Source organism: Lepidochelys olivacea (genome assembly GCF_965140295.1).
Source record: "Lepidochelys olivacea isolate rLepOli2 genome assembly, chromosome: 23".
In the NCBI taxonomy this organism is placed as follows: Eukaryota; Metazoa; Chordata; order Testudines; family Cheloniidae; genus Lepidochelys; species Lepidochelys olivacea.
In genome coordinates this window covers 9,788,258-9,811,973 of record NC_140433.1, presented here as the reverse complement: position 1 = coordinate 9,811,973, position 23,716 = coordinate 9,788,258, and the positions used below count along the sequence as shown (strand labels likewise).

General features: G+C 42.3%; 1 pseudogene across 1 annotated transcript; it reads left to right on the top strand.

Moving 5' to 3' along the window:
- Positions 1–4,084: 4,084 nt before the first annotated feature.
- On the top strand, positions 4,085–22,167 carry LOC311511971 (butyrophilin-like protein 2; annotated as a pseudogene). The gene is made up of 7 exons: positions 4,085–4,166; positions 5,573–5,676; positions 7,086–7,418; positions 11,524–11,972; positions 17,173–17,193; positions 20,549–20,611; positions 22,064–22,167. The product of its transcript is annotated as a butyrophilin-like protein 2 (transcript).
- The last annotated feature ends 1,549 nt before the right edge of the window (positions 22,168–23,716 follow it).

Below are 23,716 nucleotides of genomic sequence, written 5' to 3'. Positions count from 1 at the left end.
GTTTAAAACAAATAAAAGGAAGTATTTCCTCACACAACACACAGTCAACCTGTGGAACTCCTTGCCAGAGGATGTTGTGAAGGCCAAGACTATAACAGGGTTAAAAAAAACAACTAGATAAATTCATGGAGGATAGGTCCACCAATGGCTATTAGCCAGGACAGGCAGGGATGGTGTCCCTAGCCTCTGTTTGCCAGAAGCTGATAATGAGCAACGGGATGGATCACTTGATGATTACCTGTTCTGTTCATTCCCTCTGGGGCACCTGGCATTGGCCACTGTCAGAAGACAAGATACTGAGCTAGATGGACCTTTGGTCTGACTGAGTATGGCCATTCTTATGTTCTTATGTTCTATTTACTTCAGACTATCTCTCCAGTTTGTCCAGATAATTTTGAATTTTAAGCCTCTCCTCCAAAGGACTTGCAACCCCACCCAGCTTGGTATCGTCTGCAAACTTTATAAGTCTACTCTCTATGCCATTATCTAAATTACTGATGAATATATTGAAGAGAACCATACCCAGAACTGATCTCTGTGGGACCCCACTCGCTATGCCCTTCTGTCATGGCTGTGAACCACTGATAACTATTCTCTTGGAATGGTTTTCCAACCTGTTTTGCACCCATCTTATAGTAGCTCCGTCTAGGTTGCATTTCCCTAGTTTGTTTATGAGAAGGTCATGTGAGGCCGTGGATGTTTTCAGAGACCTATCGTGACTCCAAGGGCTCTTTCTTGGGTGGTAACTGCTAATTTAGATCCCATCATTTTATACATATATTTGGGATTATGTTTTCCAAGGTGCATTACTCTTGGGTGAATACCATCTGGTCCTGGTGATTCTGCTTTCAGTTTCAAACACAGGAGTTAACCTCAAAATGACTGCAGTCTCTTTCTCATTCAGAACTTCTGACACCATGGAATGATTTTGGAATTATTAAAGAACAAACCACTGAGTATCTGTGGTGAACTGCTGTAGACAGCTATATTGTGTGTTCACCCTCTGTTTTCAGGGCACAGATCAGAATTCCTATAGCCCTTTATGAGCGAGCATCTCTAAATAATAATCTTGCACAAACACATCTCCACACCTGCTGTCCCTGCAGTGGGAGAGAATGGATTAGGTGACATCCACCCAGCTGCCCTAGCAGGTGATCCACGTCCAGTGCTTCCTTATCATAAACTTGTCCCTGTTTTCCATTGAAAAAAGTTTGAAAATTTTCACCCAGCTCTGCTAATCCCATTCAGAGATGTCTTCAAAGCAGTACATGGGATTTGGGCTGGTATTTATAAAGGAACCTAAGGGCTGTTTACCTGAGTTTTGCAGAGCAATAAATCCACAGCCCTACCTGCTCCCTTACTGCCCATCCCCCCACTGAGAAAGCTGCTTTCATTTTTCACTCCTCACTTAACAAATAACTTTGGGAAATGACTGCTCCAGCTTCACTATCAGCAATGACGCAGTGCCAGAGTTTAAAGGTAGCAAGCAGCCATAACCAGTCCCACCAGCTACTCAAGGTTACTGGATTTGGATCTCCAGGAAGCATGGGTGGAAGTTACTGAAGGCCAGGGAGGCTAAGCCTCCCCTAACCCAGGCCATGAACCCACCTGCACTCCACCCTGAGACGATGCCCCTGCTCCCCCTCTCCCCTGAAGTTGGTGGGGACTCGGCTCCAGCCAGTGGCCTGGAGCTCAGGGCTCGGGCCAGGGGCTAGGGGAGCCAGAGGTGGCTTGGGCCGGGACTCAGTCTGGCCAGCAGTCCAGGACAGCTAAGGCTGGGCCTGGGTGACTCGGGTAGGCATGGGGCTCAGGCCAGTTCAGGCTCCTCCAACAATGGGGGTTGGTGCTTGAGGCTCTGGACATGACATGATATATGTTGTGGTATGTTCTTGTGATGGTCACTGAATTAACCATGGTGTCTTGGATAACTTACAATTTTGTTAACCAATGCTTGGCTACATAAATTCTCTTTGCAGTCTCAGGTGAATGAAGTGTTAAATTCCTGTTCTAGCAGCATTGTACTTTGTACTTTGTACAAGGAAGTAATTTATATTTGAGTTTGTTATGTTTGTGAAGCCCTTTGGGAAGAAAAATACTGCAGTAGCTGTACATAAATTGTTACTACATGACCTGATTCTTCAAGGCTCACTCACAGAGACGTTAAGTACTTACTTCTCCTATGTTGGTCTCTACCTTAGAAGGTGTATGACTGTCATCTGAGTAGCAGTTGAATCAGCATTGTGGAAAAAGAAATACAGTGAATTTATAAGCCAATATATCCTGAGTTTGAATTTGAATTTTTTTCTTTTAAATAATTTTTGTGTTAGTGAAAAGTTCTCATTTGAGATCAGCAAAGAATAGATTCCTTCATGACATCTGCAGCAGAAATAATAATAAAAAGAAGCACAAATTCCCCAGTCTTGTTCTAAAGACTACAATGATGAATGCCATGTCATGTCTACTCTACACAAGCCCCATGCAGCAAAGGAGGAGATTAGTACTAATTTGTTTGTTTTGTGAGTGTTTTGTTTCACTTTTTAATGAGAACATTTTGCTATTAGAAACTTGGCTGGAAAAATCAGCACATTACACATAGCCCATAATACAATCACTGAAGGTGCTGAGTTTACGTCACCTACAGCTTGGTCTGCATTTTATCCATGCAGCCACTGACAGGTGAAAGTGTCTAGGGTTAACTAAATATCACATGAATTATCTTGTCTTCCCTCAGTCTACATCCACAAAGGATATTTTTTTCTTAGTGTTTTGTTTTTCAGGAAAGTAGAAGTTGCCATGTAAAATGAATGCAGTTTTGTACAGAGCTGGTCAAATTTCAAAATTTCCATTCTGTTGTAAATTCTGAAATTTTGAAAGTTTTAATTTTGATTGGGAACAAATATTGGAAAGTTTGAAATTTCTCTCATAAAGGAAATTCTGAAAATATATATATATTTTTAAAATCAAATGGTTTTGATTCAGTTTTCCCAAAATGAAATAGAGCAGCAGGCTGCCCCAAGTTCTCGAGACTCCCTTGGCTGTATGGGGAGTCCCCCATAGTTTGGGGAGTCCTCTGATACAGAAGTCCAGACTCCCCTGGCCAGGTGTGCTGTTTGGTTTTGATGAATAAGCATTTTCGGATGCAGTAACATTGTAGAAGAATTCCTGACCAGCTCTAGTTGTGTGTACACCTCATGCTACAGTCTGTGATGTTTTTGATTTCCATTGGCAGAGAGTTGGATGAATTATATTGCGATCACTTAACAATGCTGTCAGGGTTCCCTCCCCACTCTGAACTCTAGGGTACAGACGTGGGTACCCGCATGAAAGACCCACTAAGCTTATTTCTACCAGCTTAGGTTAAAAGCTTCCTCAAGGCACAAATCCTTCCTTGTCCTTGGATGGGTACTGCTGCCACCACCAAGTGAGTTAGACAAAGATTCAGGAAAAGGACCACTTGGAGTTCCTGTTCCCTAAAATATTCTCCCAAGCCCCTTCACCCCCTTTCCTGGGGAGGCTTGAGAATAATATGCCAACCAAATATCAGGGACCTCAGGAGATCATCTTGTCTAATCCCCTGCTCAAAGCAGGACCAAGTAGAAAGTTAAATTCTCAAATATATTAATCATTTGGAATTATTTGCCAAATGGACATTCTAACCACAGCATAACCCTCACTTGCCTGGCAGATAATTGGAGACTCCCAAGAAATAATACAAATTACATAACAGGGTAAAACCCTACTCTTAGGGTCACCGGTGCACACACAGATAATGCCAATGAATTTCCCCAATCACATGACCCAATATAGCAAACATAAAATTTAGTGTCCTGCTAGTATGTGTACTTTGTAGGAGCCCTTGATGATCTGTGACCACAATATCTTCTGTGCAGCAGCAGTTAGCAGCTTGGCTAACTGGGCTCAGTGCCACCTAAACAACTCATATGTAGGATAAGGCAGTAAGTCCCTCCACAGGTTTAATGGGCAGCAGGTAGTGAAATCTCCACATCCTTATGCCTTGGCTTGAGGACACAGTTCAGGCAGTAGGGGGGTCTCGCAAACAATCTCCCTGACCATCTAACTAAAGATGGTGCACTCCATGAATGATCTTCAGGTTCAGAGACGGATCTGGCCTCCTCAGTCACTGCAGATGATTGCTGCTGGCAGGAGTGAGGCTGTTTCTGGTCCCAGGATTTCCCCTCACCACAAAGGGGGGTGGGCAGGGCTCAAGGTGCAGATTACAACAACTCTACTAAAATCCTAACTGTAGTCTCCCACCCTAGGGCTCAGAAACACTGACAGCAGGAGGCAGCCCTGAACCAATGGCCAGAGCAGTGGTGCCATGTGGTGACTGAGGCCTTGTCTTCACTACGGGCTGAACTGGCACCTCTGCGATCTATGCAGTGGCGTTGATTTAATGGGTCTGGTGAAGATGTGATAAGTCAATAGGCGAGCACTCTCCACCTGAATGAGAAGCAGAAACTATATCAATGGGAGACCTTGTTAAGTTGATGTAAGTCACGTGGATGTAAGTTACATAAGTTACATAAAATATGTAACTTAACTAGCGTAACTTAGGTTGACTTAGAGCATTAGAAAAGGGCTGAGTTTCCCTAGGGAGCTGAAAGGTTAACTCAGCCTGGCTGGGTGGGGAAGTTTTTCCGACAAAACTCTACAGGCTGGGCGTCACCTTGAAGACTACAATTGCTTTCCCTATGCTCAGGGACTTCTCCCTCCTACTTCTTACAGAGGCATAAGCCACTCAAAAGGGTTGGGCAGAAAGCAGGATCATAACTAGGCTTAGATTTTTATCAGTAAATGTCGATAAAGTGTCAATTTCACTGTATGCACACAAACTGATGAAAAATATTTCCATCACTGATAATTAAAATATTCAGAGATGCAAAGTAAGAAATTAGTTTGACTTAACACTAAAATGTTTATATATGTGGTTGACAGTTTGTGTTTTAATGCTTATCAATTTAATTGTCTGACCCACCCCCATTCTGTGCCCCTCCATAATTTCCTGTATCTGTGAACATTTAAATTGATACAAATAAAAAAATTCTTAAAACCCGTAAGTCTGCAAAACTCTTGAAAATTTCAGTAGATTAAAAATAGAAAAAATGATTAAAAATAAACATTGATATCATCCATCAAAATTATTTTTTTAAAATTGAATTCAGCCAAATCTAACCCTAGCTTTGCTGTCCACCTCCCCATGCTGTCCGGCCACAGAGAGGAGAACACACTGTAACATCTTTAATGATGGCACAGGATCCTGCTCTGCCTGGGGTTTCAGGAGGGACTATGCATCCTGCAACTATCCCTCAGAAGTTCAGTCTGCACCACATCGTGCTCAAATCTGTGCATAGCTGAGCTACCAGTGAGGACCTCAAACACTCTCGCCATTCTGAAAGGGGGTAATTAGATTAGATGGGGTGAGTTTCTCCCAGGGAACATAGCACTGCTGTTGTGTCTCAATAATTGTATCTAGTTTTTCTTTTGTTCTTTTTACACCAATGTCAAGCATTTGAAGAAAATCAGTGATCATGATTTATTTCTTTTCTTGTAGGTGATTTTACTGTCACTGTGCATGTTAATCCTACGGTTGTCTTGGCTGGACAAGCTGTGATGTTGTCCTGTCAGCTCATAGGCCAGGTCCCCACTAACATTCAAGTGCATTGGTACAAATGGGACAGTAACAAAAATACGACATTATATTTTTACAATAGCACAGGAAAAGGGACTGAGCTGGGCTGGGCTGGGGACCAGCACAGGATCAAAAGATGATATGGGAATGGAGTGATTAGGGTGAAGCTCTTTCCAGTGCAAGTAGAAGATAGTTGGCAGTATGTGTGTGCGGTGACAAGCGATGGTGTCTATCAAGAAGCTATCGCCCAGGTGACTGTTGCAGGTAAGCATGGAGATGTTGATACAAAAGTGTTGCTGGCAGGGAACAATGCTGCACTGATCACAGTGGCGCTGATTCTCCATTGCCTTGCCCTGTGTGTAGCAGCTGTATTTTCATTCAATCCTTTCCTCCCAACAGGGAGCGTTCATCAGCTGGCAGGGGAAGGAGAAACACCCACGTGTGTGCAATGTTATGGGAAGTGGGCAGAGGAAGTGCTGGACTGGGAAGGACGAGGAGAGAAGTGCTGGACTGGGAGTCAGAGAAGCTTCAGCAGTTTGGTGTCCATCTCGCACAGGATATGCAAATTTTACCCAGTGTAGGCACACAACATGAACACATCATGTACATTTTTCTCTGGCTTTTTGCTAGTGGCATGTGCAATTCTCATCCACCTGCCTTGTGTGTGCTGCTGTTGCACAAGAGCAATAAAATGAATAAAGCGCAGGGGCAAAGCTGGGCCATTACCTCCCATCACACACACATATGCATCCAGGCAATAAATTACAGAGTCCTGCGGTGATGTGAGGTCATTGTCAATCTGTGGTTTGTATGCACTGTGCCTGATTCTCAGTTACACTAAGGCCCTTTACATGGAAATGAACTACTGCAATTACCCCTTGTACAGAGAAGGTTCTCCTTGGCCAGTGTAGAGCTGATGTAAGGGCTCTGTAGTGGCCTTGCTTCCGGACGTGGTGTAAGGGGCATGTCAGGGTTGTGGGAGAGAGGCTAAATGCTGGTAGGGGTATGGCTGGAGCACACTGTGCTTTGGCTATGCTCTGCTTCCCAGGGATCATAGGGGACCATGGGAAGCAAAGTGTAAGTTAGAATAGCCCTAAGGCTGCTCTGAATTATATTGGGACCTAGTGGGGTCCCTGAATGTGCCCAAAATATGGACAGTACAAAGGTGAATCTCTCCTTTTCTGAAAATACTCTTTCCTGACTAACTTGCTGCCATCCCAAAAGTGAAGCTGTCACATACATATGACAAAGTCAGGTCTACACATGGGATCAGCTGGTGAAGTGTTTGGTGATCTCTTGAAGTGGAAATTTCTCTCTATGAATTTAAGATACTTGGAAATGCAAGATTATAGTTCAGTGTAGATTCAGTAGGACATGGAGACTGTAATGATAGTGGTGATAATTCATCATTAGCACTTTTTGTTTGGTGTGTAAGCTAGCTATTCAGCCTGTTAAACATTTTTTGAAATTGGTTTTCACTCTTGATTTTGGATCAGCACCTCGCCTAACTATAGAACATCAGCAGAATAATTCAGCCACTCTGAGGTGTACATCCCAAGGGTGGTACCCACAACCAGAAGTAGGCTGGACTGATAGCACAGGACAAAACATAACTGCTATGGCTGAAATAAGAATCCAAAAAGATGTGACAGATCTGTATCAAATCCACAGTACGCTCAGGGTAGCAGATATTCCTTCTGACACTTCTCATGCACTATAATAAACCCCTTGCAGAAGAGGCACGGCAAAAAAGTTATTGCAATTTCAGGTAAGAGATGTAGTACTCTCAAAGCAAATATTCCTGCTCTTACAAAATAGGGCTAAATGCACCTGCCTTATGGCCAGCCATGCCATTCAAGCTTGCCTACGCGGAGCACCAACACGCATTAGTGGGGTGTGATTTCTAAAGCTCATTAAAGGGTTGCACATTAATTAGTCCATGTAGACCCCAGCTGGTGCTCACTAAAGTTTCCCAGTTGTTCTTTACCATATTATTGTTTGAAACAGTAATATGGTAAACCAAAACCAGACCAGAACCTAAACCAAAATGGAACCAGATTGCTGGTCCTTAAAATTAAAAAGGTCGTAGAACAGTTTTTAAACTAAGGGTTGGGGGAAAGCCAACACATGCGGAGGAGCATGTGGTTCAGACATCCCTTAGGGGAGGATATATAAATGGAGATTCCCTGTGTCCTAATAAGGAGGAGAGGAGGGAAAATCATAAAATACAGGGAGGATCTGATGAGAAAGAGTCAAATGAAAAAAGTCCCATTCAATTACGTCATGCAATAGGGGACACCTAAAAAGTGACAAGTTTTTAAAATGCTTACATACCAATGCTAGAAGTCTAAATAATAAGATGGGTGAACTGGAGTTCCTAGTATTAAATGAGGATATTGATATAATAGGCATCACAGAAACCTTGTGCAATGAGGAAAATCAATGGGACACAGTAATACCAGGATATAAAATATATTGGAAGGACAGAACAGGTCATGCTGGTGGGGGACTGGCACTGTATGTGAAAGAAAGCATAGAATTAAATGGAGTAACAATCTTAAATGAACAAAATTCTACTATAGAATCTCTATGGATAGTAATTCCATCCTTGAAAAATAAGAATATAGCAGTAGGGCTATATTACAGACCACCTGACCAGGATGGTGTTATTGACTCTGAAATGCTCAGGGAGATTAGAGAGGCTATTAAAATAAAAAACTCAATAATAATAATGGAGGATTTCAACTATCCCCAGAGTGACTGGGTACATATCACCTCAGGAAGGGATGCTGAGATAAAGTTTCTTGACATCTTAAATGACTGCTTCTTGGAGCAGCTAGTCCTGGAACCCACAAGAGGAGAGGCAATTCTTGATTTAGTCTGAAGTGGAGCACAGGATCAGGTTCAAGAGGTGAATATAGCTGGACCCCTTTGTAATAGTGACCATAATATAATTAAATTTAACATCCCTGTGATGGGGAAAACTCTACAGTGGCCCAACACTGTAGCATTTAATTTCAGAAAGGGGAGCTACACAAAAATGAGGAGGTTAGCGAAACAGAAATTAAAAGGTACAGTACCAAAAATAAAATCCCTGCAAGCTGCATGGAAACTTTTTAAAGACACCATAATAGAGGCTCAACTTAAATGTATACCCTAATTTAAAAAAAAACATAGAGAACCAAAAACAAGCCACCATGGCTAAACAACAAAGTAAAAGAAGCAGTGAGAGGCAAAAAGGCATCCTTTAAAAAGTGGAAGATAAATCCTAATGAGGAAAATAGAAAGGAGCATAAACTCTGGCAAATGAAGTGTAAAAATATAATTAGGAAGACCAAAAAAGAATTTGAAGAACAGCTAGCCAAAGACTCAAAAAGTAATAACAAAAAATATTTAAATACATCAGAAGCAGAAAGCCTGCTAAACCACCAATGGGGCCAATGGACGATCGAGGTGCTAAAGGAGCATTCAAGGACGATAAGGCTATTGCGGAGAAACAAAATGAATTCTTTGCATCGGTCTTCACGGTTGAGGATGTGAGGGAGATTCCCAAACCTGAGCCATGCTTTTTGGGTGACAGATTTGAGGAACTGTCCCAGACTGAGGTGTCATTAGAGGAGGTTTTGGAACAAATTGATAAACTAAACAGTAATAAGTCTCCAGGACCTGATGGTATTCACCCCAGAGTTCTGAAGGAACTCAAATGTGAAATTTCAGGACTACTAACTGTGATTTGTAACCTATCATTTAAATCAGCTTCTGTACCAAATGACTGTAGGATAGCTAATGTGATGCCAATTTTTAAAAAGGGCTCCAGAGCTGACTCTGGCAACTACAAGCCAGTAAGCCTCACTTCAGTACTGGGCAAATTGGTTGAAACTATCGTAAAGAACAAAATTGTCAGACACATAGATGAACATAATTTGTTGGGAAATAATCAACATGGTGTTTGGAAAGGGAAATCATGCCTCAACAATCTACTGGAATTCTTTGAGGGGGTCAACAAACATGTGGGCAAGGGGGATCCAGTGGATGTAGTGTATTTAGATTTTCAGAAAGCCTTTGACAAGGTCCCTCATCAAAGGCTCTTAAGCAAAATAAGCAGTCATGGGATAAGAGGGAAGGTTCTCTCATCGACTGGTAACTGGTTAAAAGATAGGAAACAAAGGGTAGGAATAAATGGTCAGTTTTCAGAATGGAGAGAGGTAAATAGTCGTGTCCCCCAGGGATCTGTACTGGGCCCAGTCCTATTTAACATATTCATAAACGATCTGGAAAAAGGAGTAAACAGTGAGGTGGCAAAATTTGAAGATGATACAAAACTACTCAAGATAGTTAAGTCCCGGGCAGACTGCGAAGACCTACAAAAGGATCTCTCAAAACTGGGTGACTGGGCAACAAAATGACAGATGAAATTTAATGTTGATAAATGCAAAGTAATGCACATTGGGAAACATAATCCCAACTATACATATACAATGATGGTGGCTAAATTAGCTGTTACCACTCAAGAAAGAGATCTTGGAGTCATTGTGAACAGTTCTATGAAATCATCCACTCAATGTGCAGCGTCAGTCAAAAAAGTGAACAGAATGTAGGGAATCAACAAGAAAGGGATAGATAATAAGACAGAAAATATCATATTGCCTCTATATAAATCCATGGTACGCCTACATCTTGAATACTGCATGCAGATGTGCTCGCCCCATCTCAAAGAAGATATGTTGGAATTGGAAAAGGTTCAGAAAAGGGCAACAAAATGATTACGGGGTATAGAACAACTTCCATATGAAGAGACATTAATAAGATTGGGACTTTTCAGCTTGAAAAAGAGGCAACTAAGGGGGGATATGATAGAGGTCTATAAAATCATGACTGGTATAGAGAAAGTAAATAAGGAAGTATTCTTTACTCCTTGTCATAATACAAAAACAAGGGGCCACCAAATGAAATTAATATGTAACATGTTTAAAACAAACACAAGAAAGTATTTTTTCATGCAACTCACTGTGAACCTTTGGAACTCCTTGACAGAGGGTGTTGTGAAGACCAGGCCTATACCTGGGTTTAAAAGGGAGCTAGATAGATTCACGGAAGATAGGTCCATCAATAGCTGTTAGCCAGGATGGGCAGGAATGGTGTCCCTAGACTCTGTTTGCCAGAAGCTGGGATTAGGTGAAAGGGTATGGACCATTTGATGATTATCTGTTCTGTTCATTCCCTCTGGGGCACCTGGCATTGGCCACTGTCAGAAGACAGGATACTGGGCTTGATGGACCTTTGGTCTGATCCAGTATGGCCATTCTTATGTTCTTATGTTAACAGTAATTCAGGAAAGCACACTAGGGAACTCTTTGTGTCCATCATCAAGGTCTACACAGACCAATTAATGCACAACACATTGGTGCATTTTATTAATCACTCTCCCGTACTGCGCATTACCCCACTGATTAGACAAGCCTTTGGTGCAGCATAGTGAAGACCTGTACAACTCAGCGATTCTTTTCAAATTCTATTTTTGAGATCACCACAGATGTAAAAGATAGTATTGCTCTGATTCTCTTTTTACTTATCTGTGTGTATATTAGGAGTGAATCCCCAGAAGCGATTGAATTTACACTATTATAAAAAGAGTATAAATAAGAGGAGAATTAGGGCTGTCCTCTTTTTCACTCTCTTACATATTAATATGAAAAAAGAAAAGGAGTACTTGTGGCACCTTTTTAACAAATTTATTAGTCTCTAAGGTACCACAAGTACTCCTTTTCTTTTTGCGGATACAGACTAACACAGCTGCTACTCTGAAACCTGTCATATTAATATGAGTCATTATGTGCTGCAGGTGCAAATATAACCCCCTGAACATTTTTCAGGTTTTTTTGATGTGGAGGCAGAACATGACATCATTACCACTGTAATTGGAGAAAATGCCATTCTTCCCTGCCGGCTGATTACAAAACCTCTGCGCCTCTCCCTGCCCCCCCTCCCCCCCAGCATGGAGCTGCAATGGAGGAAAGTTGGACTTGGGGAGGATAAGACAATCTATTTCTACCTGTATGATGAAAGCAGCCCCCTGGTTAATTCTTATCCACATGATGACAAATGCGCAATGGGTTATTTGTCTCCTAATGGAGTCAACAGCAGAGAATGGCTCAGGAAGGAATATGAAAAAAGGCAGAAATTTTTAAAGGAAAGGAGTTTGGGAAAGGAAATATTTCTCTGAAACTGAACAATATTCAGGTGGAAGATGAAGGGAAATATGTATGTTCTGCCACAGCCAACTCATTTCAAAGAGAGATCATCATCGAAGTCTTGGTTATAGGTAAGAAAAGCCTAGAATTGGAGAAAGCAGATTTATCAAACTTTATTATTCTGTCTCCCCAGGAGCCAGCACAGGCTTGTCCCTTCTCCACAGCATATTTTATTGCTTTGTCTATTATTGTTTTAAAACTCCTAAATGATGGAGTTTCCACTTCTTCCATTGTGTAGCTATTAGATGGTCTAATGCATCTCACTGTGAGATCAGTTTCCTGATTTCAGAAGTGATTTCAGACTGTCTGCTGTTAGAAGAGATACCAATAATCACTCTTCCCTTTATTTGCCTTTAAAATACCAATTCTTGGATATGTATTATTAAATCTACCTTCTAAAAATTAAAGTGATGTTAGAATGTAATTTAAACTACTTTTTAATAAGCCCCTTTGAAGCATTGTTAATTTTACAACAGAGTTTGTTAGCATGCTAAGAAGAGGAGAACCTTCAGCCATAACGACAGAGAATCAAAGGAATGTGGGGCTGCAAGGGACCTGAAGAACTTTGTGAGAATTATTATGGCAACAATTTGTTTACAACAGAGAACAGATGTTTTTCTTTCCATACTCAGGTTGAAAAAAATACATTTTATTCCATGAGGATAACATTTTCAAAAGTGGTAAAATAAGTTAGGATCTTGAGTCCCATTTTCAAAATTTACTGAGTTGTTGTCTACACAGAAAAACTCTGGAAAATTAATTCCAATTAACTTAAATTTGAATGTAAAGTGGATTAGTTAAATTTCATTAACCCCCTGTGGGGATATCCTTATTCAAATTAAGGCCACTTTAATTCTGAATAAGAATATCCACATATGTTTACTGTGGTTTAATTCATACATTTTAAAAATTGATCCAAATTAATTTTCCTGAGTGTCCCAATCCAGATAAGTCCTTAGATACTTTGGAGACTAAGTCCCATTAACTTTCCAAAAAACTTAGGTTAAGTCTACACTACTGAACTTATCTCATTCTTTTTTTTTTTTTGAACCCCACTATACTTCTGGCCTTTACAACATACTTTGGCAATGAGTTCCACAGGTTGACTGTGTGTTCTGTAAAACAGTACTTCCTTTTGTTTGGTTTAAACCTACTGCCTATTAATTTCACTGGGTGACCCCTGTTTATTGTGTTATGTGAAGGGGTAAATAACGCTTCCTTATTCGCTTTCTTCAGCAATTCATGATTGTATAGATGTCTGTCATATCCCCCCTCAGTCATCTCTTTTCCAGGCTGAACAGTCCCAGTCTTTTTAATCTCTCCTCATACGGAAGCTGTTCCTCACCTCTAATAATTTTTTGTTGCCCTTCTCTCTACTTTTTCCAATTCTAGTATATCTTTTTTGAGATGGGGTGACCAGAACTGCATGCAGTGTTCAAGGTGTGGGAGTACCATAGATTTATATAGTGGTATTATGATAGTTTCTTATTATAATGTATTCCTCGCCTAATGATTCCTAACATTCTGTTAGCTGTTTTGACTGCCACTGTCCATTGAGTGGATGATTTCTGAGAACTATCCACAATGACACCAAGACCTCTTTCTTGAGTGGAAAAAGCTAATTTAAACCTCACCGTTTTGTATGTGTATTTGGGATTATGTTTTCCAGTGTTCATTGCTTTTCATTTATCAATCTTGAATTTCATCTGCCAATTTATTTCCTAGTCATCCAGCTTTGTCAGATCCCTTTGTAACTGGGCTATTGGGTATTTTGGGACAAGCACCCCCCCCTCTTTTGTGCAGACCCCCAGGCAGGATAGGCAGGGAGAAGCCTATTTTGTGAATACCACTTTGCGGCCGCTGGGGGTTACATGTGAGTGAGGGCTCCGAGCTGCTCATTAGCTGTGGAGCTGCATCAGGATTTAGTTGGCTTTGTGACTGCTGACCAGAGAAACGTAGATACCATGCGGATTTCTGTCACCTATGTGGTTAATTGGTAGTTGAGATTTGGGTTTGAGAATGTCAGTGATGCCTCAATGCTGGATTTAGGCACCTGAAGAGGCACTGAGATGGCTACGTTCTTCTGTGAATCTGGTGACAAGTGACTGATTCAGAATCCACTGAAGTGAATGGAAAGTCTCCCCTTGACTTCAACAAATTTAGATCTGGCCCTAGGCCTGCACTGATTTTATATCACTGTCACATGTATAAGGGAGAGGTTTCCTCTCTCTTCCTTGAGGCCTCTCTCTTCTGGGACAGAATCACATGTGCGAACCCATGTGTCTTTTTCATAGGACAAAACCAAGGGGAAAATGTGAACTTTACAATCACACATTTGAGGGTGTATCAGGTTTTGCTCTTGCCAGAGAATTATAATTACATAATCAAGGGCCCAGTTCTTCTCTCAATGAAATCAATAAAAATATTTACATGAGAAGTAGCAGGATTACAGAGACTTGGTGGGATAACTCACATGACTGGAGTACTGTCATGGATGGTTATAAACTGTTCAGGAAGGACAGGCAGGGCAGAAAAGGTGGGGGAGTAGCACTGTATGTAAGGGAGCAGTATGACTGCTCAGAGCTCCGGTACGAAACTGCAGAAAAACCTGAGTGTCTCTGGATTAAGTTTAGAAGTGTGTGCAACAAGAGTGATGTAGTGGTGGGAGTCTGCTATAGACCACCGGACCAGGGGGATGAGGTAGATGAGGCTTTCTTCCGGCAGCTCACAGAAGCTACTAGATCGCATGCCCTGATTCTCATGGGTGACTTTAATTTTCCTGATATCTGCTGGGAGAGCAATACAGCAGTGCATAGACAATCCAGGAAGTTTTTGGAAAGCATAGGGGACAATTTCCTGGTGCAAGTGCTAGAGGAGCCAACTAGGGGGGGCGCTTTTCTTGACCTGCTGCTCACAAACCAGGTAGAATTAGTGGAGGAAGCAAAAGTGGATGGGAATCTGGGAGGCAGTGACCATGAGTTGGTTGAGTTCAGGATCCTGACGCAGGGAAGAAAGGTAAGCAGCAGGATACGGACCCTGGACTTCAGGAAAGCAGACTTCGACTCCCTCAGGGAACGGATGGCCAGGATCCCCTGGGGGACTAACTTGAAGGGGAAAGGAGTCCAGGAGAGCTGGCAGTATTTCAAGGAATCCCTGTTGAGGTTACAGGGACAAACCATCCCAATGAGTCGAAAGAATAGTAAATATGGCAGGCGACCAGCTTGGCTTAATGGTGAAATCCTAGCGGATCTTAAACATAAAAAAGAAGCTTACAAGAAGTGGAAGGTTGGACATATGACCAGGGAAGAGTATAAAAATATTGCTCGGTCATGTAGGAATGATATCAGGAGGGCCAAATCGCACCTGGAGCTGCAGCTAGCCAGAGATGTTAAGAGTAACAAGAAGGGTTTCTTCAGGTATGTTGACAACAAGAAGAAAGCCAAGGAATGTGTGGGCCCCTTACTGAATGAGGGAGGCAACCTAGTGACAGAGGATGTGGAAAAAGCTAATGTACTCAATGCTTTTTTTGCCTCTGTTTTCACTAACAAGGTCAGCTCCCAGACTGCTGCGCTGGGCATCACAAAATGGGGAAGAGATGGCCAGCCCTCTGTGGAGATAGAGGTGGTTAGGGACTATTTAGAAAAGCTGGACGTGCACAAGTCCATGGGGCCGGACGAGTTGCATCCGAGAGTGCTGAAGGAATTGGCGGCTGTGATTGCAGAGCCATTGGCCATTATCTTTGAAAACTCATGGCGAACCGGGGAAGTCCCGGATGACTGGAAAAAGGCTAATGTAGTGCCAATCTTTAAAAAAGGGAAGAAGGAGGATCCTGGGAACTACAGGCCAGTCAGCCTCACCTCAGTCCCTGGAAAAAGCATGGAGCAGGTCCTCAAAGAATCAATCCTGAAGCACTTACATGAGAGGAAAGTGATCAGGAACAGCCAGCATGGATTCACCAAGGGAAGGTCATGCCTGACTAATCTAATCGCCTTTTATGATGAGATTACTGGTTCTGTGGATGAAGGGAAAGCAGTGGATGTATTGTTTCTTGACTTTAGCAAAGCTTTTGACACGGTCTCCCACAGTATTCTTGTCAGCAAGTTAAGGAAGTATGGGCTGGATGAATGCACTATAAGGTGGGTAGAAAGCTGGCTAGATTGTCGGGCTCAACGGGTAGTGATCAATGGCTCCATGTCTAATTGGCAGCTGGTATCAAGTGGAGTGCCCCAAGGGTCGGTCCTAGGGCCGGTTTTCTTCAATATCTTCATAAATGATCTGGAGGATGGTGTGGATTGCACTCTCAGCAAATTTGCGGATGATACTAAACTGGGAGGAGTGGTAGATACGCTGGAGGGGAGGGATAGGATACAGAAGGACCTAGACAAATTGGAGCATTGGGCCAAAAGAAATCTGATGAGGTTCAATAAGGCTAAGTGCAGGGTCCTGCACTTAGGACGGAAGAACCCAATGCACAGCTACAGACTAGGGACCGAATGGCTAAGCAGCAGTTCTGCGGAAAAGGACCTAGGGGTGACAGTGGACGAGAAGCTGGATATGAGTCAGCAGTGTGCCCTTGTTGCCAAGAAGGCCAATGGCATTTTGGGATGTATAAGTAGGGGAATTGCCAGCAGATCGAGGGACGTGATCGTTCCCCTCTATTCGACACTGGTGAGGCCTCATCTGGAGTACTGTGTCCAGTTTTGGGCCCCACACTTCAAGAAGGATGTGGATAAATTGGAGAGAGTCCAGCGAAGGGCAACAAAAATGATTAGGGGTCTGGAACACATGAGTTATGAGAAGAGGCTGAGGGAGCTGGGATTGTTTAGCCTGCAGAAGAGAAGAATGAGGGGGGATTTGATAGCTGCTTTCAACTGCCTGAAAGGGGGTTCCAAAGAGGATGGCTCTAGACTGTTCTCAATGGTAGCAGATGACAGAACGAGGAGTAATGGTCTCAAGTTGCAGTGGGGGAGGTTTAGACTGGATATTAGGAAAAACTTTTTCACTAAGAGGGTGGTGAAACACTGGAATGCGTTACCTATTGAGGTGGTAGAATCTCCTTCCTTAGAGGTTTTTAATTCAGGCTTGACAAAACCCTGGCTGGGATGATTTAACTGGGAATTGGTCCTGCTTCGAGCAGCAGGTTGGACTAGATGACCTTCTGGGGTCCCTTCCAACCCTGATATTCTATGATTCTATGATTCTATGATTAGGCTCCTCATCAGATCATACAGTGAATATAATGAAAAGTGTTTGTGTTTTTTTTTTCCTCAGGTCAACCAAGGGAGGACAAATGTAAGTTTTCTCCGATGGCTGCAGTTTGAAGGGGGAACAGCCTAGCATTTCCGCAGTGAGGGATATGTGGTAGGCAGGGTCCCTTCAGTTGAGTGGGGGGATCTGGACCTTTGCGCTTTTGCAGTGAGGGGGAGGAAGGTACATATTTGCTGTTGGGACTCGAGACAGTTTGGATATTTTTCACTGGCAGGTTGTGTCTCTGCTTGGTCGGGGTGAGGGTTTCAGAACAGGACTTCTCAGAGGAAAGATTTGTTTGTTAACCCAATTTGAAGAAAAACAACAAAAGGGCTGACACACTGAGAAGTGTCTGCCTTTGCAAAACAATGGCAGGAAGGCAAAGGTGGAATTGCTTTGACTGAGAGCCAATCGCACAGAGTGAGGTTTCATTATGGAAATGTTTAGCAGTGAGGTCTGCCTTCCATGACACAAATTTATATAATAACTGTAGGATAAATACTTTCTTTCTGCCAAGGAGAATAATGTCTACTGAAGGGCCAGAGCATCCCCTCTTATGGGAAACTTCTGCTGGGAGCTCCAGGAGTCTCTCCCAGGGATGTTTCCTTGGTATCTGGAGAGTTCTCACCTCACAAAGCAGAGAGTAAAGCGGCCACAGACCCAAGATTGATGGGAAATGAGGCCTCTTGGGCTTTGTGTACAAGGATGCTCTTTTCCAGAGCAGTTTCCTGGGCTCCCTCATCTTTGGCAACAGGGTGCTAAAAGTGCTTTGTCCCTCTCTATGCCTGGGATCTCAAGGAGGAACTGTTCATCCCTTAAATCACAATCCCCACTGGTGGTCTCCCCTGGGCAGTGTGGTTCTGCAACTCACTCCCCTTCCACAGTGCAGGTCTGGGCCTATCACGCAGAAATGTTTGATAGTGGAAATAGGTGCCATGTCTTGAATGAAAAGTTTTCAGCAAAGAGGCTTCACCAGATATTCAGTATATGAGCCTAGTCATATGCCCACCCCCATATAGACGATTAAAAGAGAGATTAGAGCCCAACCTTTTTTGAACAATTTTGGCAAGAACATTCATAGTCACTATTAAATAGAAAAAAGCTCAATAGGACACAATCCAAGTCTCCTAATATGGGCATCAGCTATTAAAAGTGTCATGATATCATTTATGTAATGAATTATGTTCCATTTTCTGTTTCCATGTGCAGTCCTTTTCATATGTACATTTTCTTTCATACAATATTTGATTTCTGGAGAGTTATATTTCTAGAGGATATTGAACAGCATGGGGGTGTTCATTTAAAAAAGCCAGAATAGAAAAGCAACTCTCCTCAGATCTAGCAAATATTCAGAGATGCTCTTGTGAAGCCAGGAAAAAGGGATCATGAAAGGCAGGAGAGAGCAGAGAAGTTTAAGAATAAATTCTTCCACTTCCCACTCTACAAGATTTGTGTATATTGACCAGACTATATATAAGAGAAATAAGACACAGACTTATCTATTGTCTTCTCTAAGTTTTCTGAAAATGAAACAAATGTTCCATGATAATGACTGAAACTTCCATTGTGTAAGGACCAGGCAGGAAGGTAGCTACCTGTTAAAGGTTAAAGATGTGTGGTATTGTCCCTTCTGTGCAATCAGAGGGGGTAGGAAGGGGAGCAATGTGCATTATCCCCACTTCCCCCACACCAGTCCCTCCAGCCTTTGCAGTTGTATGTATCCAAGGACCAGCTAAAAGGCTTTGTGACATCTGGGTGAAGGGCGACAGCACGGTAATCAGCTGAGCCCTCCTCTTTTGTGGGGGAGAAAAACTTGGTGTGGAGGGATTTAGTTTGGCTGAGGCTCACTGGAGCATGTAAGAGACACTCAGCAGGAAGAGGAGATCACCAACATGGCTAATATTTATTCTATTGACAGGTTTCAGAGTAGCAGCCGTGTTAGTCTGTATTCGCAAAAAGAAAAGGAGTACTTGTGGCACCTTAGATACTAACAAATTTATTTGAGCATAAGCTTTTGTGAGCTACAGCTCACTTCATCGGATGCATTCAGTGGAAAATACAGTGGGGAGATTTATATACATAGAGAACATGAAACAATGGGTGTTACTTGTCAACTGCTGGAAATGGCCCACCTTGATTATGACTACAAAAGGTCCCCCGTCCCCCGCTTTCCTGCTGGTAATATCTCACCTTAAGTGATCACTCTCGTTACAGTGTGTATGGTAACACCCATTGTTTCATGTTCTCTATGTATATAAATCTCCCCACTGTATTTTCCACTGAATGCATCCAATGAAGTGAGCTGTAGCTCATGAAAGCTTATGCTCAAATAAATTTGCGAGTCTCTAAGGTGCCACAAATACTCCTTTTATTTATTCTATTGTAACCCTTCTGCCAGATGGAGCCGGCAGCAGCCAGGGCTAGGTTCAATATCTAGGGGTTCCTTTTCAACAATAGAACACATAACTGGCTTAAGCCCCCACCTAGTAACCTGGGAAAATTACACACCAGGGAACCTCTGAGAGGCAATACTTCCTCATTTGCAAGCACAGAGGCTGAGTGTAGGAAATAAACTTTTAATGAAAGCAGGGAAGTCACCCAACATTAATTGGGGAAAATGCCACAAACAGGATTGATGAAGATAAAACTGTGAGCAGGACACCCTCCCCAGAGTGCATGGGGCAGAGTCTTCTGCCTCCTGTTCTTGAGTTCTACAACCAAAACCTCCTTTTCTGAGCCCCTCTCTGCTCCTTCACCATACCCCACTCACAGTGATTGCCCTTGGTGAGGATCCAGGTTTCAGAGGTGCATCTGTTTGAGTTCACCTCCCATCTGGGGAAGAAGACACCTTGCTTGCTCTGCCATCTGAGCACTTGCTCTGGCTGGCTGCCCCACCTGTCACTGTTCCTCCCTAATGCCCTCCCTGCCAGTGAAGGTTTCTCCCCTGCTGGCCACCGTACCAGCTGCTATTCCTCCCCGACTTGTTCCACTTGCTGGTCACCTTCTGCCGCCTGCCTCCCTACTGTGACCTCTGCAGGTCAGTCTCTTGAGATTCTACCCATTGTCAGCTCTTAGTGACTTTCAGCTCTTAGCAGGCTGGGCAGAAACACTGCCCCACCACGTGCGATTTCAGCTCTTATTGAGCACTAAATAACAAAAGACTCCTAATGGAGCCTATTTCACTCTGTTTTTAAATAGTGGGGAGGAACAGGTTAAACCAGACTGGGGACTCTAAGGTAGAGTCCACACCTCCTGGCAGGGACATCTGTTCATACCCCATCATTGTTCATATCCCATCAAACGTCCGTCACTGTTTAGGTCCAAAACTGTAACACTTAGAAATACCTGCCATGTCTGAGGCTACATGGTGGTGATAGTAACATGTTCTATGTTTCCGTAGGTGCCTTAATCTGTTTGCTGTCTATTGCTGTGACCGTCATTCTTTTTCTTGGAAAATGCAAAAGTAAGTGAACTTAATTTTCTTTTGTTTAATTTGTATAAGGTGTACATTTTTAATAGTGAGGGTGAGTAAGCATATGAACAATTTACCAAGGGTTGTGGTGGTGTCTCCAACCCTGGCAATTTCTAAATCAATATTGGATGTTTTTCTTTTTTAAAAACCCACTGCTCTAGGAATTATTTTGGGGCAGTTCTCTGGCCTGTGTTCTAGGGGTGATCAGACTAGATGATCACAATGGTCCCTTTTGGCCTTGGAATCAATGAAAAAACTGTCATACTGCAAGTGAATGAGATTAATTTTGCTTGAAAGAAACAATGGAGAAGCTGACTGACAGCAGCACAGACAACACAATGCTGGTCAAATTTACTGATAGCAAAAGTACTGGATCCAAATATTTGTCCACATGCACCTCACTGAAGGTGGCTAATTTATGATGTTCAAGATGTTTAAAATACAATTAGCAAATTTTAATATCGCCTAGTAATGAGTTCCATGGGTTGACTGTGTGTTGTGTGAAAAGCACTTCCTTTTGTTTGTTTGTTTTAAACCTATTAATTTAATCAAGTAACCCCTAGTTCTTGTGCTATGCAAAGGGGTAAATAATATTTCCCTTTTCTCTTCCTCCACAGCATTCATGATTCATAGATCTCTGTCATATTCCCCCTTTGCCATCTCTTTTCCAAGCTGAACAGCCCTAGTCTTTTAAATATCTTCTCATATGGGAGCTGTTCCATACCCTTAATCATTTTTGTTGCCCTTCCCTGTACTTTTCCCAATTCTAACATACATTTTTTTAGATGGGGTGTCCAGAACTGCACACAGTATTCAAGGTGTGGGCGTACTATGGATTTATATAGTGGCATTATGTTATTTTCTGTCTTATTATCTATCTCTTTCCTAATGGTTCCTAACATTCTGTTAGCATTTTTGACTGCTGATGCACATTGAGTGGATGTTTTCTGAGAACCATCTACGCTTTTGAGAATTTTACCTGAGTTACACCTGAATAAGATTTATTGATTTGGCCAAATATGAATTGAGGATGCTCAGTACTTCACAGAAGCAGGAAGTGACACACAAAGCTATTGACATAAGCTACTACCTAATCTAACTTTTTCTTTTTTGCAAAAATATTTTTTGCACATCTTTTTCTCCTCGTCTCTTCTTTCTCTGTGGTGTGGCTGGGAAAGCTACAATTGCTCTGGAACCAGTGAGATCTGAGGCCTTCTCGCATGCTTCAGAGGCAGCTACTTGATCTTTTTACAGCTGCTAGGAGCCTCATCTGCTCCTCTCACAAGTTCAAAAGCGTGATTGACCATTTCATGGTTCATGTGGGAGCCCTCAAGACAGATCTTGCTGTAAGGTAGACAAGCGTATTCTGTCATATCTTGTTTACATATCAAAAATCTCCTTAAAGTTGAGCTTCTTTGAGTTTGTTTGCTTCTTGTCTTCTAGGGAAGAAACAAGATCATTCTGAAGAACATAAGATTTCCTATATACCTCTTAATCCATCAGCAAGGGGCACATTTCACCTGGTCAGAAAGATAGAGCACACATGAAAATATGATTGGTTATTTCATGTGCCAAGAGCCACTGCAGGGGAGTATGAAGCTTTAAATGTCTTTTGATCTTCCAACAGCAGTTAACTGGATAAAGGGTATTAGATAAATAGATAAATTAGATAAAGGGAATTAGACTGGGCTGAATTAGACTATCTTGACCTTCTGCCTGCCTTTCGTTCAGTGCTATGAACACTGAGAGCTAGATTAGATAAGAGAGGTGTATTTCCATATATTTCTAGCAAATACAGTCATTTACTCAACATAAACCTATTGGACATCACAACTCATATGGCAGTCATCCTTCTAAAGAAAGAGGATGTGGATTTTCCATTATAAAACTCTATTATAATCAGTTCCTCATAATTTAGTGAAATAACCACAGTTGGAGTTGCAAGTGCTCAGTCCCTGCCTGTCAAGGTTCCCTCCCCACTCTGAACTCTAGGGTACAGAAGTGGGGACCTGCATGAAAACCACCTAAGCTTATTTCTACCAGCTTCAGTTAAAACTTCCCCAAGGCACAAAGTCTTTGCCCTTGGATTAGGTAAAATGCTGCCACCACCAAGTGTTTTAGACAAAGAACAGGGAAAGGATCACTTGGAGTTCCTATTTCCCCAAAATATCCCCCCAAGCCCTTACACCCCCTTTTCTGGGGAGGCTTGAGAATAAACAAGATGAGCACAAACCCCTTGGATTTTTAGGACCCAAAAAACCCAATCAGATTCTTAAATATCAGAACTTTATTAGAAGAACAACAACAACAAAAAAAGATAAGAGAACAACTCTGTAAGATCAGAATGGAAGATAATCTTACAGGCAGTCAGATTCAAAACATTGAGGATCCCTCTAGGCAAAACCTTAAGTTACAAAAAGGCACAAAAATAGGAATACACATTTCCTCCAGCACAGCGAATTTACAAGCCAAAACAAAGAAAAACCTAATGCATTTTCTAGCTAGATTACTTACTAACTTTACAGGAGTTGGAGGCTTGCATCCTTGATCTGTTCCCGGTAAAGGTATCACACAGACAGACAAAACCCTTTCCCCCCTCCAGATTTGAAAGTATCTTGTCCCTTCATTGGTCATTTTGGGTCAGGTGCCAGCGAGGTTACCTTATGTTCTTAATCCTTTACAGGTGAAAGGATTTTGCCTCTGGCCAGTAGGGACTTTATAGCACTGTATACAGAAAGGTGGTTACCCTTCCCTTTATATTTATGACACTGCCTTTCCTCAAATGCAATAATTTTGTTTTTCTTCTGGAAAGTTTAAACAAAAACTTTTCTTCCATTTTTGATAAAAGTCTGAATAAATGGTGTTTCTTCATTTTGCTAGGGCTCCCAGCTCCCTTAAAAGGGAGGGAGACCTCTGCCGGATTGCAACCTGGGTTCAGAATCAAACCTGTCTGTCACTGGCAGCAGTGGAATTCCTCATCCCCTGCAGTCCCTGACTCCCTGCCAGTGTTGTGACTCACAGGAGTCAGAGGCTCCTCCAGCCCTCCTTGCTGCAGAGACAGCTTTCTGAGGGAAACACCAATGTTGTATTTCATGT